The 17,166-nt window shown below is 38.0% G+C and overlaps 1 long non-coding RNA gene across 1 annotated transcript; it reads left to right on the plus strand.

The window, feature by feature from the left end:
• The first annotated feature begins 1,162 nt into the window (after positions 1-1,162).
• Positions 1,163-14,918, plus strand: LOC114316554 (uncharacterized). Its single transcript, XR_003648238.2, has 3 exons — positions 1,163-1,376; positions 1,665-1,756; positions 14,404-14,918. It is a non-coding gene; the product is annotated as an uncharacterized LOC114316554 (long non-coding RNA).
• Positions 14,919-17,166: the final 2,248 nt, after the last annotated feature.

Genomic DNA, 17,166 nt, shown 5'->3' on the forward strand with positions numbered 1-17,166 from the left:
TACAAATATTTTACTTTTTAGATACATCTAAATAAGGTGTATCTAAAAAAGTAAAAAAATTGTTTAAAATTTTAAAAATATTCACTAAAACACAAAAAACAAAAAAAAAACTCAATTTCCAAAAAATTGCAACCAAACACGCTGATTGTTTTTGTATTTTTATTGATTAGGCAATGATCATATGAGTTTGAGGAGACGAAAATATTTTAAATTATTTCTTTATTAAAATGTCGTCAGAGCATTGAAACTATGACTCCAAAAGACACTCCCACCTTAATCACTCACTTTCATGCACACAAATACTGAAGTCGTGACCCAAAAAGACACCCTCTACAAACCTTTATTTCTCTCTCACACTTGAGTCTCCTCTCTCACAAGTAATGAATTTGAAACTGTGACTCGAGAAGACAACTCTATAAACCATCTTTTCTGAAGCTCCTCTGTTCTCTTTCACACTTAAGCCTTTTGTGCATGCAAGCATTGTTATCAAAGAAGACACTTTATACAAAGTTACTGTTCTTTCTCAGAGTGAAGCCCCCCTTTTGCGCGCTAAGCACTTTTTCTTCTTCTTTGAACCAGATCTTCACCTTTCCTCTAGAACACTCATTTCAGAAAATCGAAGGCCAAAACCCTTCTCCACCCAAAAAAAAAAAAAAAGAAAATAATAATAATAATAATTAAATAAGGAAAAAAAATGATCAATGTAGCTATTTTTTTGTGAGCAAAAATACAGATGAAAAAAATAAGAATTTGTTGCCAATTTTCAAAATTAAGAAAGCATCACCCTGTTTATTTTGAAGTTTTAAAGAATAAATCTTAATTTGTATTTTTTTAGTGAACCTATTTTTAATATTTTAATAAATATATTTATTTACTTTTTATATCCCTTTAATTAAGATAAAATTAAAAAGTACAAAAATTTATGAAAACACTTTCAAAAATTCACCACAAAAAAAAATAGAAAAATTTAATACATTTTTATTTTTTTATTACTTTTAGATTTTTTCACAAATATTTTAATTTTTAAGTATAACTAGATTAGGTATATTTTTTTAAAAAAATTAATTACAAATTAAAAAAGTTTTCCAAAAAAGTCAAATATTTTGACCGCATACGAAATTGAGCGCGCCTAAAATTGGTTATTGGTGACAAGAATTATTTTGTTCCCAATTAAAAAAAGGATTTAACCAATTTCAGGGCCATGTACTAGTTTGTTCCTGAACAACACAACCCATGGCCAAGTACTAGAAATCTGATCAGAGAGAGAAAGAGACGAATCAATGACGGAGCCAAGACGACTGAGAGGACACAAGGCTACCGCCACCACCTGTATTGCCGCCCGTGACCGCTTTGGCCTCGTCGCCACTTCCGGCGAGGTACCCCCCTCTATCTTTCTCTCTCTCTATAAATATATACACACATATTTGTATCAGTATTCATAGATATACGGTCACTTGATTGCTCAATTTGTTTCTCCCATTTAGATTGATGTTATTCTTTGCCACTACCTTTCAAAGAAAAAGGGAACAAAAAAAATAAATAAATAAAAAGAATAAGTAAATAGTCAGTCTTAGTGTCTTTGAAGTTTGAGGGTTTTGAATAAAATTAGGTTTTTCTAGGATGAAGTAATTTTGATATTTTTTTATTATTTAATGGAAAATCAGGATGGGTGTATTTGCTGGTTCGATATGCGGTGAGATGTGTCATTTGTCATGAATGTTGGGGATAATCCTATCATCACTCTGTTTCAAGCCAGGTGATTTTTTTATTTTATTTTTTTTTATTAATTTGCTTGTGTTCATCATTGTTACTGTACTAAATTTGAGTTACCTTCTATGTCTTAGCTTGTGGTCATTGAAGGTTTTTGTTTATTTCTCATTTTTTTAAAAGCTTTTGCGTTACATATCCTTATGATTTTGTTGACTTTGTACAAGAGCTCTACAAGTTCCACCTTGAGGTACCATTCCAACAAAATGGCATGGCTAACTAGATCATATGCTTGGAGTCCCATCTCAGATAATCATATGGCTAACTAGAGTTTAATTGTTCTCCTAAAGAGGGAAAGAAAATTAAATTCTAAGCTTAAGAGTTCAATTTCAACTAAATTGCATAAATTGACAATGGAGATTAGAGTCAATAGTAGTTTACAATCACATTTACAGTACATTGTAATATAAGATTTCAACCGTAGATTTAAGTCCTTACATCTTTGATGGGGCTAGGATATCCAAATCAATGCAAAATGAAAATAAATGCAAGTTTCTAACTATCATTGGTGCTGTTTGGTGTAGCTGTTAAAACAGATTATAGATTATAGCTTAACAGATTATAGATTATGACTTTAATCAGAAGCTGTTAATCTATTTGGTATAGCTGTTGGATTATAGATTTAAGTTGCTAAGTAGTGTTTGTTAAATAAGCTGTGAAGTAGCTTTTTCAATTAATTTTTATTTTTTGTTATTCACTATTTGTCTACATTTTTCATAAAAAATAATAATGATATTTTATAGTCCATTTGGATCTTTTTCTATTTTTAAAAAAATAAAAAATAAAAATATCTAAGAGTATAACTGTGAATTAACATGTTCACAGCAGAAGCTGATAATCAGAAGCAAGGGGTGAGCAGCTTCTCAGAATCATCTTTTTTTATTTAAAATAAGTTCTTAGAATCAGAAGCTGTTTGAAATAAATTTAACCAAACAGTCCAAAATAATTTTTTAAAAGCCAGAAGCCATAAGCTGGCTCAAAAAGCCCCACCAAAAACCCCCATTGTGCATCAATATAAGTGGATTGAGTACAAAGGCTCAAGTGGCTGCCCATGCTCATGGCAATTTGATCATCACTTTCCTCTATTCTTTTAACCCAATAATTAATTCATGTTTTTCTTCGGTTTTGTTTCCCTCAGATAATTAAAATAAAATAAAAAAATGTAATATAGCCATTAGTTTTTGTTTCTTGATATGAATAGGAAAGAAAAATGAATTAATAGAAAACTAATGCTTAAAGGGGCCAGTTTGCTTATTCATTGCATTGTTGTTTATATTTTTACAGAGGAGAAAGTTGTTTGTCATGAAGCTAAATTTTGTACCTTACATCCAAGTTAGATTATTTTTGTTGTTATTTTTTCTCTCGTATATATATATACCCGTGTACGTACGTTATTCTGTATGAAGTCCAACATTGGACTCCTTTGTTTTTTTGTCTTTGTGATACTGTTGAGATTGATTCACTTCCTTTTGTCAACATAAATTTCAGAACATAAACCTTGCACTTTGGATCATTTACCATGTGTATTATCAAGAAATCAAGACAAAATGACATACCTGAATCCATTGATGAACGGTTAAACAGAAGCGTGATTATCAATGAACTCTTTGTTATTGATTATGTTATTGCCTTCTAATCCTTTCTCCTTTGGTGCCTTATGTTTCTCCTTGAGAGGATTTAGAAAGAAAAATGGCAGTGTTCTTATTTTTTTCCACTTGGGAAGGAATAGGGACCATAACCTTTTAAAGGTTGTAATTGGTTTTCAAAACTGAAAGGTTGTGGAAGTTCAAAAGGAATGAAAACCAACTTTAACCATTATTGGTTTTAATTTCTATTTATTGGTTTTCAAAACTGAAAGGTTGTGGAAGTTCAAAAGGAATGAAAACCAACTTTAACCAATATGTTTTAATTTCTATTTCTGCCCCTCATAGAAATAGAAATTATACAACTAGTATCTACACATTAGGTCCATAACACATATACCCTTAAGCCTATTAACTAAATTGAATCACTTAAATTGTAGGCTTCTTATAAATGATAACACCACATTTAATTATGTGGTCCCATTGAGACATTATCTAACAATCTCCCACTGGACCACATATGTATCCTGAAAAATGTGCTTAACTTTAGTGAGCTCAGAAATTTGTTATCATAACTTGAGGGTATCCAAACAATCTTGTCCATTAACTATATTAATATAGGATCAAAGCGGTCTTCGTTACATCAATCGTAACTCGACCCACCAATGGTCACGTATACTAATACAGCTAAATGACATAGATCAATCATGGATGCGTAGCATGGAAATTACATGTGATGTGATCCATACATGCCTATTTCCAACTGGTCCTACTTAACTTTATTGAGATCAATACTTCACAATACGTAACAGAGCGTAATAAACTGAATATTTCATTTCTGCAGAAATTAATCTAATTACATAGATAAAACTCAAGGCTGACATAAAGCAGTAATATAAATACAAACTCCCACTAAACCAGAATGTTCTCAAATAGAACAACACCCATCTGAGCAGTGTGCTCATGAAAGACCTTGGGTGGTAGTCCCTTCGTAAGTGGATCCGCTATCATGGAGTTTGTCCCAATGTGCTCTATGGAAATCTGTCCACTCTGCACTCTTTCTTTTACAACTAGGAACTTGATATCAATATGCTTTGATTTTGTCGAGCTCCTGTTGTTATTGGAATATAAAACTGCAGACTTATTGTCACAATATAACTTAAGTGGTCTTGCAGTGCCTTTCAAAATACGCAACCCAGTGACAAAATTCCGCAGCCATATCCCTTGGTTTGATGCCTCATAACATGCTACAAATTCTGCGGCCATGGTGGATGAAGCTATGAGCGTCTGCTTTGCAGACCTCCGAGAAATTGCCCCGCCAGCTAACAGATAAATATAGCCTGATATGGATTTCCTACTGTCTTGGCATCCAGCAAAATCGGAGTCGGAATATCCAATGACCTCTAACTTATCCGATCTCCTATATGTGAGCATATATTCCTTTGTTCTCTGTAAATATCGCATAACACGCTTGACTGCTTTCCAATGATCCATGCCAGGATTACTTAAATATCTGCCTAACATGCCAACTATAAACGCAATATCCGGACGCGTACATACTTGAGCATAAATTAGACTCCCTACAGCCGAGGCATAAGGAATCTTCTGCATTTCTTGAATTTCAAGACTGTTCTTCCGGCATTGGCTGAGACTAAACTTGTCTCCCTTAGCAACCGGGGTTTCACCTGATTTACAATTTTGCATGCCAAATCTATTGAGTACTTTTTCGATATAGCTCCTTTGTGATAATCCCAGAATACCCCGAGAATGATCTCGGAGTATTTCGATTCCTAATACAAAGGAAGCATCACCAAGATCTTTCATTTCAAAATTCTTAGATAGAAATCTCTTGGTGTCATGCAATAAGTTTATATCGTTTGTGGCAAGCAATATGTCGTCAACATATAAAACCAAAAATATGTGTTTACTCCCACTGAACTTGTGATACACACATTCATCAACAACATTAGTTTCAAAACCATACGAAGTGAGAATTTGATGAAATTTGAAGTACCACTGACGAGAAGCTTGTTTGAGTCCATAGATGGATTTAGTCAATTTGCAAACCATATTCTTTGGGTCTCCTGACACAAAGTTTTCTGGCTGCACCATATAAATTGTTTCTTTAATGTCACCATTAAGAGAAACTGTTTTGACATCCATCTGATGCAACTCAAGATCAAAATATGCAACAAGCGCCATAATTGTCCTAAAAGAATCTTTCGAAGAAACTGGAGAGAAAGTTTCTTTAAAGTCAATTCCTTCTTTTTGAGTAAAGCCTTTGGCTACAAGACGTGCCTTATACCTCTCCACATTACCATTTTAATCCCTTTTGGTTTTAAATATCCATTTACAACCTACGGGCTTCTGTAACCAGCCCGCGGGGGACCTCGCTACAGCTCGGACTCGATTTGTAGTCACGGTTCTAAGTCTGAACCAAAGAGTCCAAATCTGGCAAATCGTTTTGAGAAAACAGATTTTTGAAAGAAGTGCCAAACATGGACTGCTTTGCCAGATACAGAGTCGCCACCTAAATATTTTATTTTGGGAAATTTAGAAAACCCTGACTCGGTGCCAAAAGGCCACGTGTCCGTCATCACCAAAGTTGCCTCGGCTCGGGAACTTGGGTACGATTAGGGAAGGTCACTTCGTGAGCAGCCCCGCTCGCCCGATCAAAGATCGGCCTCTACTAACCATGATATCTATTTTTGAAAACATTGTGAGTTCTTATTCCGGTTATTAGCCTAGGTTACTATGTGATGTGCACAGCATACAAGTATAGACTGGATCGCCTGAATTGGAACAAAACATTTCATGTTCGCTTTTTGAAAATGGTTTGCTACCCGCAGGTAGGCTTGAAACATTTGATGATTTATTCCAATTTAAGTAACCCAACCTTCACCCACAAGCATTTAGGCAGTTATATCACGTAAGCATATAGCCTCATGGTAAACATGCTTTCATGGCAGTCACTCACACGCATGCAAGGATGCTAAAGCATAAAACTTACCGAGTACTCCAAGCCAAAACAGAAACTCATTAGAATTTCATGCATGATCCTAACTATACAGAAATGCCTAATGTAACACATGCAAAAATGCAAACTATAGCAGGCTCGGCTATTCTAAACATGGCATATGGAATGCTACAGCTAACACGTATTCAACTTTGAAATTGAAATACAATGCAGTTAGTATGATGCGCCGAGCCCGGTGCATGCAAAACAGATGAATGAATGCAAACATGCTATCATACTGTATGCTAATTGAAACATGCCCTAATCTAACCATCGTAAGCTGGTAAATAAAAGGGAAGAAAGACGTGGGGTTGGAAGACATACATCACACTCACGCACACTTATTACAATTATGCCCTCGCGTAGAGGGTCCAAAATAAATATACAGTCCCAAATAAAAGAATATTACAATCCAAATATTACAGTCCAAATATTATACAAATTCCTAATTAATTAACAAATTAACTAAGAAAATAAATAAAACTGGCATGCAAGCCAGGGACTGCCTTGCTTCTGATGGATGATGCATGTCCGGGTTGTCTTGCGCAGAAATCCACCGGGATGCCCCAATTAGCCTCTGTTTAGCAGTTATTCTTGAAACGCGTGCCAAGTCCCGAAAAGTTGCTGATTCTTCATTTTGCTGCAACAGAGAGCAGGAAAGGGGCATAGCAATGTATTTTCACAAATATATGCATGCCTCGATCCTCGTGCCACCAATCACGCATACCGAGGCATGATGGCCGAGGAGTCGAATTGCACAACTCAATATAGAATGAATGCACATGAAAACACAACAAGAACCTAACTCCATCATGGGTAATCCGGAGTGTCGGTGACTGGGAATTGAGACACGTTCCGTCACTCGGAGTACGAAATGCACCTCGTTTCCCGTGCCCGGGCTAACTCCTATTCCGAACACGATGCAATATGCATGACATGCATGAAATGCGACTAAGATACAATCCTAACATACACAATGCTATGAAAATGAGATGCCTCGAAATGCGTGCACACGGGCACGCAAACCGAGAAAATGACAGAATGCGATCTAAGATACAACCTAGTATGCACTATGCTGTAAAAAAGAGATGCCTCGAAATGCGTACACACGGGCATGCAAACTGAGAAAATGACAGAATGCGATCTAAGATACAACCTAGAATGCACTATGCTGTAAAAATGAGATGCCTCGAAATGCGTGCACACGGGCACGCAAACCGAGAAAATGACAGAATGTGATCTAAGATACAACCTAGAATGCACTATGCTGTAAAAAAGAGATGCCTCAAAATGCGTGCACACGGGCACGCAAATCGAGAAAATGACAGAATGCGATCTAAGATACAACCTAGAATGCACTATGCTGTAAAAAAGAGATGCCTCGAAATGCGTGCACACGGGCACGCAAACTGAGAAAATGACAGAATGCGATCTAAGATACAACCTAGAATGCACTATGCTGTAAAAATGAGATGCCTCGAAATACGTGCACACGGGCACGCAAACCGAGAAAATGACAGAATGCGATCTAAGATACAACCTAGAATGCACTATGTTGTAAAAAAGAGATGTCTCGAAATGCGTGCACACGGGCACGCAAACTGAGAAAATGACAGAATGCGATCTAAGATACAACCTAGTATGCACTATGCTGTAAAAATGAGATGCCTTGAAATGCGTGCACACGGGCACGCAAACCGAGAAAATGACATACGCAATGCAAATGACATGAAAATATGATATGGACTTATACCAACATGAGAGAGAGCCTCAGCCACACTCACATAAGAGGCTGATAGATGAAAATGAAGTGCCTCGAAATGCGTGCACACGGGCACGCAAACCGAGGCAATGGTATATGCAATGCAATGGCATGGAAATGGCATATGGAATGCAACATGGACTTATACTAACATGAGAGAGCCTCAGCCACACTCACATAAGAGGCCGATAGATGAAAATGAAGTGCCTCGAAATGCGTGCACACGGGCACGCAAACCGAGGCAATGGTATATGCAATGCAATGGCATGAAAATGGCATATAGAATGCAACATGGACTTATACTAACATGAGAGAGCCTCAGCCACACTCACATAAGAGGCCAATAGATGAAAATGAAGTGCCTCGAAATGCGTGCACACGGGCACGCAAACCGAGGCAATGGTATATGCAATGCAATGGCATGGAAATGGCATATAGAATGCAACATGGACTTATACTAACATGAGAGAGCCTCAGCCATACTCACATAAGAGGCCGATAGATGAAAATGAAGTGCCTTGAAATGCGTGCACACGGGCACGTAAACCGAGGCAATGGTATATGCAAATGCAAATGCATGGAAAATGATATGCAAACATGTTAATGGATTTTCAGCAATGAAATGTGGGGGAAAACAGCCCCGAAATGAGGCGAAAACACACCCGATGCATGGAATCTGTCCCGAAATGCAAAATTAGGCACATAGAATGAACTACAGCTATACAAAGCATGCATAATTGGTACATGGAATGAAAAGACAGAAGCAAGGCAGCCCCAAAATAAGCATTTTACCAGTGCAAATCATGGCCGAACAGCAAGCAAAGATAGGGCAACAATGGCATGCAAAAATGGCCCTAAACATGAGATTATGAAGCAACTCACAGCTGCTAACTCCAAATAGGTTAGGGACCTTCAACAACATTGAAGAGGGGCAAAAAATAAGCCACTTTACATAACTGTAAAAACCCTAAAAACAAACATAGATATGGCTAAGCTCTTATGCAAGAAAAAGGGCCAAAAGGTGGCCAAAGAGGCAAGTGGTATATGCAAAGCCCAAACTGGAAAATTCCCTTCTACAACATTGAAGAGGGACCAAAAATATGACTATTTACAGAACTGTAAAAACCCCAAAACAGTATACAAACATGCTAGGAATGTAATGCAAAATGAGGCTCAAAAGTGGCTTATAACACAAAGTATACAAAATATTCATCAAACAGCCAAAGGCCCTTAATTAAACATGAATAATGGGCCAAAATAAGACTATTTTTAGTACTTTAAAAAGGCCAAAAACCGAAGCATGATAGGCTGCCAAAACATGCAAAAATGGGGACCAAAGAGGGAATATAAAGGCAAGTGTAGCATGGATGTCCCAAACAGTGTTGAGCCCTTCTTAAATGTTGAAGAGGGGCTCAAAATAAGCCTGTTTTTAGTTCTGTAAAACGCCCAAAAATGAAAGAATAATGGGCTGCCAAAGCATGCAAGAAAAGGGGACCAAGGAGGGATAAAACATGAAGTAGCATATGGAGGTCCCAAACCATGAAAGGCCCTTAATAAAACATGAAGAATGGACCAAAATAAGACTATTTTTAGTACTGTAAAAAGACTAAAAACCGAAGCACAATAGGCTGCCAAAGCATGCAAGAAAATAGTATTTAAGGAAGACATTGAAGCAAGTGCAAGATGGGGGGCTCAAACAGGGTTGAGCCCTTAAGAAAAAGTGAAAAAGAGCTCAAAACAAGACCACTTTCAGTTATGGCCGGAGCTCAAAGCAAAAAGCATATATGGCTAAGAAATGATACCAAAAATAAGCTCAAAAAGGGGAAATGGCAACTCACCCTTGTAGACCACTCTTTGGTTGCTTCTTGGACCAAGTTGCAGCACCTTTTGCCTCTGAGAAACCCTCCTTGATGCTGGAAATGGAATGGTGGTGATGGTGTTTGGTGTTGATGAAGAAATGAGGTGTAGAACTTGGATGTTTTTGAGAAAATGAGAGAGATAGAGGGAGATTTTGATGCAAGACTTGAAGACAATTTTTCTAACCCCCAATGCAAAGGCTTGGCAGCTGGTTATAAGGAACAAAAAGAGGGTGTAAAGGTGGGGAAAAGGTGGGGGAAAATGAGGCAAGTTTTCCCCCAAAAAATATCCCCCGGCTTGAGATATTTTCTGGGAGATACAGCTATACAGCTGTAAAGTGTGTGTTGCAAGGAACATGGCCGGCCACTTTTTGGGCTTGCAGGTGGCCGGCTGGCCACTCTCCCTAGCCGGCCAGCTAGGGGTCAAAAAGGTCAAATTGCTTTAGTGGCCGGCCACCACAAAAAGGTGGCCTCCTAGGTCTCCTCTTCACAACCCTATGGTTCGAATTTGAAAACTCTAAAACAGGAGAGAGAACAAGCCACTTCTAGCGGGGGGTCAAAAGGGTCAGGTGACATTAGTGGCCGGCCACCAACTTTTAGGATCCTCCCAAGTGTGTACATCACAAATATGTGGTTCAAAGTTCAAGCAAGTGGCCCAAAGGTGTTCAACATTAGCTCGGAAGGAGGGGTTCAAAAGGGTCAAACGGAATTAGTGGCCGGCCACCAACTTTTAGGGTCCTCCCATGTGTGTACATCACAAATATGTGGTTCAAAGTTCAAGAAAGAGGGCCCAGGTTGTTCAACATTAGCTCGGAAGTGAGAAAAACGGGCGTCGGAGGACGCCGGAGGAGCAAAAACTGGTTGTTGAAACAATTGCTGGCCTCCCACCCTTCTACGGCCTTCCCGGTGATAAAACAGAGGTACCTGCCAAAAATGAACAAAAACCGATGCAAAACGAATGCTCGGGGGCCAAAACGCGCAGTTCGAGGCCCCGAAAACTGCCTATTAAGCACCGAAAGTGGTATTCGGGCACGAAGTGGGTTTCTCAGACCCCAGTGTCCCTCAAAAGGGAGTAGAAAGGAAGTATGCCAGAAATCAGAACAAACGGAGATGGTTAGGTGGTCCCGAACTGAGGCGCACGGCCAACGGTCCCGAAAAATCGGAAACCGGACTCCGAAATGGGCAAAATGGCCTGCGGCCACAAAATGTAGCCCACGGCCACTGAGAGATGGTCTGCGGGACCTCTCCCTCCCCTCAGGAAAAGAACAGCGAAAACCGAGCCTGGTTCGCAAACCGAGGCAAAGCACAAAAGAGGGTTCGGAAGTTCGGAGGCAGGGCTCACGGCCGTGACTCTGAAACTTCTGAACGAGCACATTATGTAATATCACCAAGCGCTCAATCGGTGACGTCTGAGTCTTAAGGTCGGTCAAAAATGGGGTGTCTACAGCTTCGCACCAACTGGTAATAAGACAAGTTCCCAAACTTTATTGTCTTGCATAGACTTATATTCTTCATTCATGGCTTCTATCCACTTATGAGAGTTGGAACTTTCCATGGCTTGACGAAAGTTGATTGGATCATCTTTCGACATTCAATTTTCTACCTCATGTTCCTGGAGATATACAATATAATCATCTGAAAATGCAAATCTCCTTTCTCTGGTGGATCGCCTTAATGGCACAGATTCTTGAGGTTGAGGTTGTAGAGTTTGTTCCTCAGGAACAATTACCTCATCTTGAATGGGGTTTTGAACTATATTATCTTGAACAACATTGTCTGGTTGAGGATCCAAAATTACTTCTCGAGCAATGACAGGTATAGGAACTTGTGATTGGTCAAAAGTAGTAGTAGGAAGTGGGATTACTCCTGCTTCCTCCTCAAAGACAATGTCTCTAACTGGATTTCTCCCCCCAAACTCAACATCCTTAAAAAATGTTGCAATTCCCGTCTCAAATATTGACCTATTTGTGGGATCATAAAACTTGTAACCCCGTGATCGTTCGGCATAGCCAATAAAGTAGCTGCTAATGGTTTTAGAGTCCAATTTTCGTTCATGAGGTTTATAAGGCCTCGCCTCAGCAGGACACCCCCACACATGCAAATGTTTTAGACTAGGCTTTCGCCCAACCCAAAGCTCATAAGGTGTTTTACAACTACTTTAGTTAGCACCCGATTTAAGATATAAGTTGCTGTCTTTAGTTGGCAATCTGTTTTCTGGAATTGTAAAATGATTCGGTGGGCAGTTTTTTTTTTTTTTTTTTCTCTCAAATGGATGAACATCATGTATTTATATATATATAGATATATCTTGCGATTTGATCGGTTTAATTTTGAACATCATAAAAAAATTAAAAAAAAAAACTATTTGTTTTTGGACCCGTCAATTCTATTTATATATGTATATATATAATTGGAATTGCAGCAAATTATATAACATATACGGGGTCACAAATTTAGAAATCTTTAAATTTAATGTAATTTCATACAACGTCTACAGAAATTTAATTTTCTAACACTCTCAATATAAGTCAATTCAAACAAGATGTCACAAAAGTGATCTCTCTTGTCTAGATTGTTTTATATGGAATGTTTTGAAGTTCATGTCTGTGTATCTCATGCGGGTATTTATCGGTCCAAAGACATGATTAAGACTTGGCAGAATTACACACACATTTTGTGGTGATAAACATGTGCCAATTGTCAAGAAAACCTAATGTGAATAATAAATCCATCAAAAGATAGATTTGTTATTTGACATAACTTATTGTCAATGTTTGATCATTACGACAAGAATACCACTTACAGTTAATATCACTACCCAAAGGCTTGGTATTAATGTTGTGCTAGGTATCTTGAGATGTTGTCATTAAATTAATTTATTTAGAGATTATCTGTTTGGTAACTTAATGTGAGCATAATTGTTTATTCCTTTTATTTTCTTTTCTATTCAGCTTTAATGTCGACTACTTCAATCTCTGCCAACATGAACAATGTTCCAATGTTAAATGGAACAAACTTTAAGGACTGGAAAGAGAACATATTGATTGTTCTCGGCTGCACGGACATAGACTTGGCATTAAGGATGCCAAAACCGAATGCTCTCACTGCACAAAGTACTCCTGAGGAAACTGTGTACTTTGAAAAGTGGGATCGTTCTAACAGGCTAAGTCTTATGATCATGAAGCGTGGGATTCCAAAAGTTTTTCGGGGTGCAATAACAGAGGATGTTACCGTTGCCGGTGAATTTTTTTCAGAAATTCAAAAGCGTTTTGCTAAAAACGATAAGGCTGAAACAAGCATGCTTTTAGCAAGCTTGATTTCAATAAAGTATAAAGGCAAGGGTAACGTTCGCGAGTACATCATGGAAATGTCTCATCTTGCTTCAAAACTTAAGGCACTAAAGCTCGACCTATCTGATGATTTGCTCGTGCATTTAGTTCTCATCTCTCTTCCTGCACAATTTAACCAATTTAAGGTTAGTTATAACTGCCAGAAGGAGAAATGGACTCTCAATGAGCTCATTTCATTTTGTGTGCAAGAGGAAGAGAGATTGAAGCAAGAAATGACTGAAAGTGCTCATCTGGCAAGCACCTCCAAGCATACAGGCAAAAGAAAGCATAAGAGAAAGGAGATTTGCATTTTCACAGAACAAAACAGGAAAAAATAGAATTTACATCCATAAGAAAATTCAGAATCTGATTTCAGGAAACTAAATAGAATGAATAAAGCATATCAATTCTGATAAGACACATGATATGCATGCTCTGATACCAATTGTCAACATAAATTTCAGAACATAAACCTTACACTTTGGATCATTTACCATGTGTATTATCAAGAAATAAAGACAAAATGACATACCTGAATCCATTGATGAACGGTTAAACGGAAGCGTGATTATCAATGAACTCTTTGTTATTGATTATGTTATTGCCTTCTAATCCTTTCCCCTTTGGTGCCTTATGTTTCTCCTTGAGAGGGTTTAGAAAGAAAAATGGCAGTGTTCTTATTTTTTTCCACTTGGGAAGGAATAGGGACCATAACGTTTTAAAGGTTGTAATTGGTTTTCAAAACTGAAAGGTTGTGGAAGTTCAAAAGGAATGAAAACCAACTTTAACCATTATTGGTTTTAATTTCTATTTATTGGTTTTCAAAACTGAAAGGTTGTGGAAGTTCAAAAGGAATGAAAACCAACTTTAACCAATATGTTTTAATTTCTATTTCTGCCCCTCATAGAAATAGAAATTATACAACTAGTATCTACACATTAGGTCCATAACACATATACCCTTAAGCCTATTAACTTAATTGAATCACTTAAATTGTAGGCTTTTTATAAATGATAACACCACATTTAATTATGTGGTCCCATTGAGACATTATCTAACACCTTTCTCTTTCAAATTTTGACAACTGAAGGAGAAACAACTACCATATGAAGAGAACTTAACGGAAATCCATGATTGCCTACTTTCCTTATATGTTGTTGGACTTCAAATAACCTTGTACAAATGTGCTACTGCCTTGATGGTGTTTCTTGTTGAAATCAACAGATTTTATGGAGTGGTGAAGTCTTATGATCCTCAAAAAAAGAAGCATGTGGTAAGCTGTACTATTCTGTCATTTTTTAAAAGAAAATTTAATTTTAAATACTCATAGCTAGTCATGCTTTGGAGATGCTTTTCATCAATTTCATTGGCGAAGGGGATCTGCTAACCCCATGAGATGTAAGGATAATTCCTTTATACCTATTCTCTTGGGTTGTGAGAGTTTTGCTTTCTTTATAGACTAGGCAGCTTGCTTCTTGAAGCATCTCATTTAACCTTTTTGTAATATCTTCTAGCGTACGAAGGTTAGATTCTAGTGTTTCCTATGTGTGAAGCTACAAACTTGTAGTTCCCATTGAAGCAATAAAATGTGCTTCATTTCTGACTGACATTGTTTTTTCTACACCATTTACAGAAGCCAATCTAGTCCAATGTACCACTTGGCTTCACTTTTAACATCTGTAGTACTCCACTAGTGGATTAGAATTTTTTTTGAGGTTATTTTGCTGATATATGATCAGGTTGTTTGGATTATAATTTTTTCTGAGGTTCTTTTGCTAATATATAATTAGGTTGTTTGGATTAGAATTTGATTAGTATTTTTTTGCTAACAGGGAATCCAAAACATCCAAAAAAAATAAAAAATAAATAAAGATTAGTTTTCTCTTTGTGTGCATTTAATTTCCCTTTAAATTTAGGGAAAATCAAGCACATTCTTGAATCAAGTCACCAGCACTAGTGGTAAAAAATGTTAAGATTGTTGCAATTTAAACATAAGGAACCAAACTGAATTTGGATGGAAGTTTAAGGGTCCAATGTGTAATTTCCCTAGTTTTCCATTCATTAAAATTGGTATGTTTTGGTACTGTTTTTTTTTCAATAGCTTCATTTGGAATACTTGAGTTTTTATTTTTACTTTTATGATGACCTAGAACACAGCGTAGGCAAAGACCACCCCCTAAGCCTATGAACCAGGCAAACCAGAGGAGAGTTACGAATCTCTGTTTGGTAACAAGGAATAAGAGCCCCTTGTTCTCACCTATTTTGCTCAATTTGACAGTTCAACTAGAGTTTCCCAAAATAGTAGATTCTTTTTAATGCTATGATAAAGTCAAGGCACATTACAGACAGAGTACATCTGCCAAGCAAAATTACTATGATATTGGAACCTTAAGAAAGACACCATTGTAATATGTAGGTAGGCAGAGTATTGACACCATGTTTTAATGGTTGATTGGGATTTTATCTTTTAAAGAGAGAGGGAGGTAGTTCCAACTAAGATAGTGAGGTAGTTATGAATTACATGGTTATATTATATGGATCAGTCTTAAAGAGATTGTAAGGTTATTCCAGCAAAGAGAGTGAGATCATTGTTGAATACTTCAGGATGGACTAATATAAGTTGTAGAAACATATGGTACATGCACATGATGTATTACTTGTAAATTAGCCAAAAGAATGTGTTTTTCTCCAAACTTAAGCTTCAAAAAGGGCCGTTGAATGTGTTAGTATATTATTCTATGTTAGTGTATATCAGCTGTTAGTAGGGTATATTTCTTTTCCTTTTACTTTACTTTATTAGTGCCACTTTCGGCTCCTCTCTTATATAGAGGAGTTCAACTGAACCTTTGTAATATCAATCAATCAACAACATTCAATATCAATCAATATATACACAATTTATTTTCTCTCTCTCTATCAATTTATCTTACATGGTATCAGAGCTAGGTTAACAACCTAGTCATTCTGCTTCACCGGCGGGCGGCAGCCTCGCCTTGGCCGCCCGCCGGACCTCTACACATACCTTCACTCCGCTGCCACAAATTCCATAGCTGCTCTCTTCTCTCTTCTCTGATGAAGGAATCCCACCGTGACGGACACAAAAGTCAGTCCGTCCTCCACTCCAGGCGCCGTCGTTGTCACCGGCGACCAACACCCACTCAGCCACCCACGCACACGGCACACCCAGCACCATACACCCACTCCATACACACCCAAGATCTTCCCACACCATGTACATGACACCCAGCTAACACACACCTCTCTCTCACCCACGGCTCTCACACACGCCACTCACCCATGCACACTCAGCCACCTCTCTCTCACCCACGACTCTTACACACGCCACTCACCCATGCACACACCCAGTCACCATACACTTCTCACACACGGCACTCACAGCAGACACACAACACACACACATGGTTTAGAGAGAGAGAGGACACACACTCCACACACCCAACACAACACACAGCTCTCTCTCACACTTAACACACACATGCATACATATTGATACACATTCATACACCCAAGAGGGACACCCAGCAGATGCATACACGCTGCACACATACACACACAAGCTCCACCTCCCTCCCTCTCGGCATGAACAACACCACCACCACTACCATGCATACACACCCACCGAACCCAGCTCTCTTCTCTCTCTAGCTTCCTCGGTTTCTCTCTCCTTTTACACCCTCTCTTTTCCTTTCTTTTTCTTTTTACTAATCTTTACCTCCACCCACCGAACCCAGCTCTCTTCTCTCTCTAGATTCCTCGGTTTCTCTCTCCTTTTACACCCTCTCTTTTCCTTTCTTTTTCTTTTACTAATCTTTACCTCCACTAGCCGACATGC

This window comes from Camellia sinensis, chromosome 1 (genome assembly GCF_055761805.1).
Source record: "Camellia sinensis isolate YWXY chromosome 1, ASM5576180v1, whole genome shotgun sequence".
Taxonomy (NCBI): Eukaryota; Viridiplantae; Streptophyta; class Magnoliopsida; order Ericales; family Theaceae; genus Camellia; species Camellia sinensis.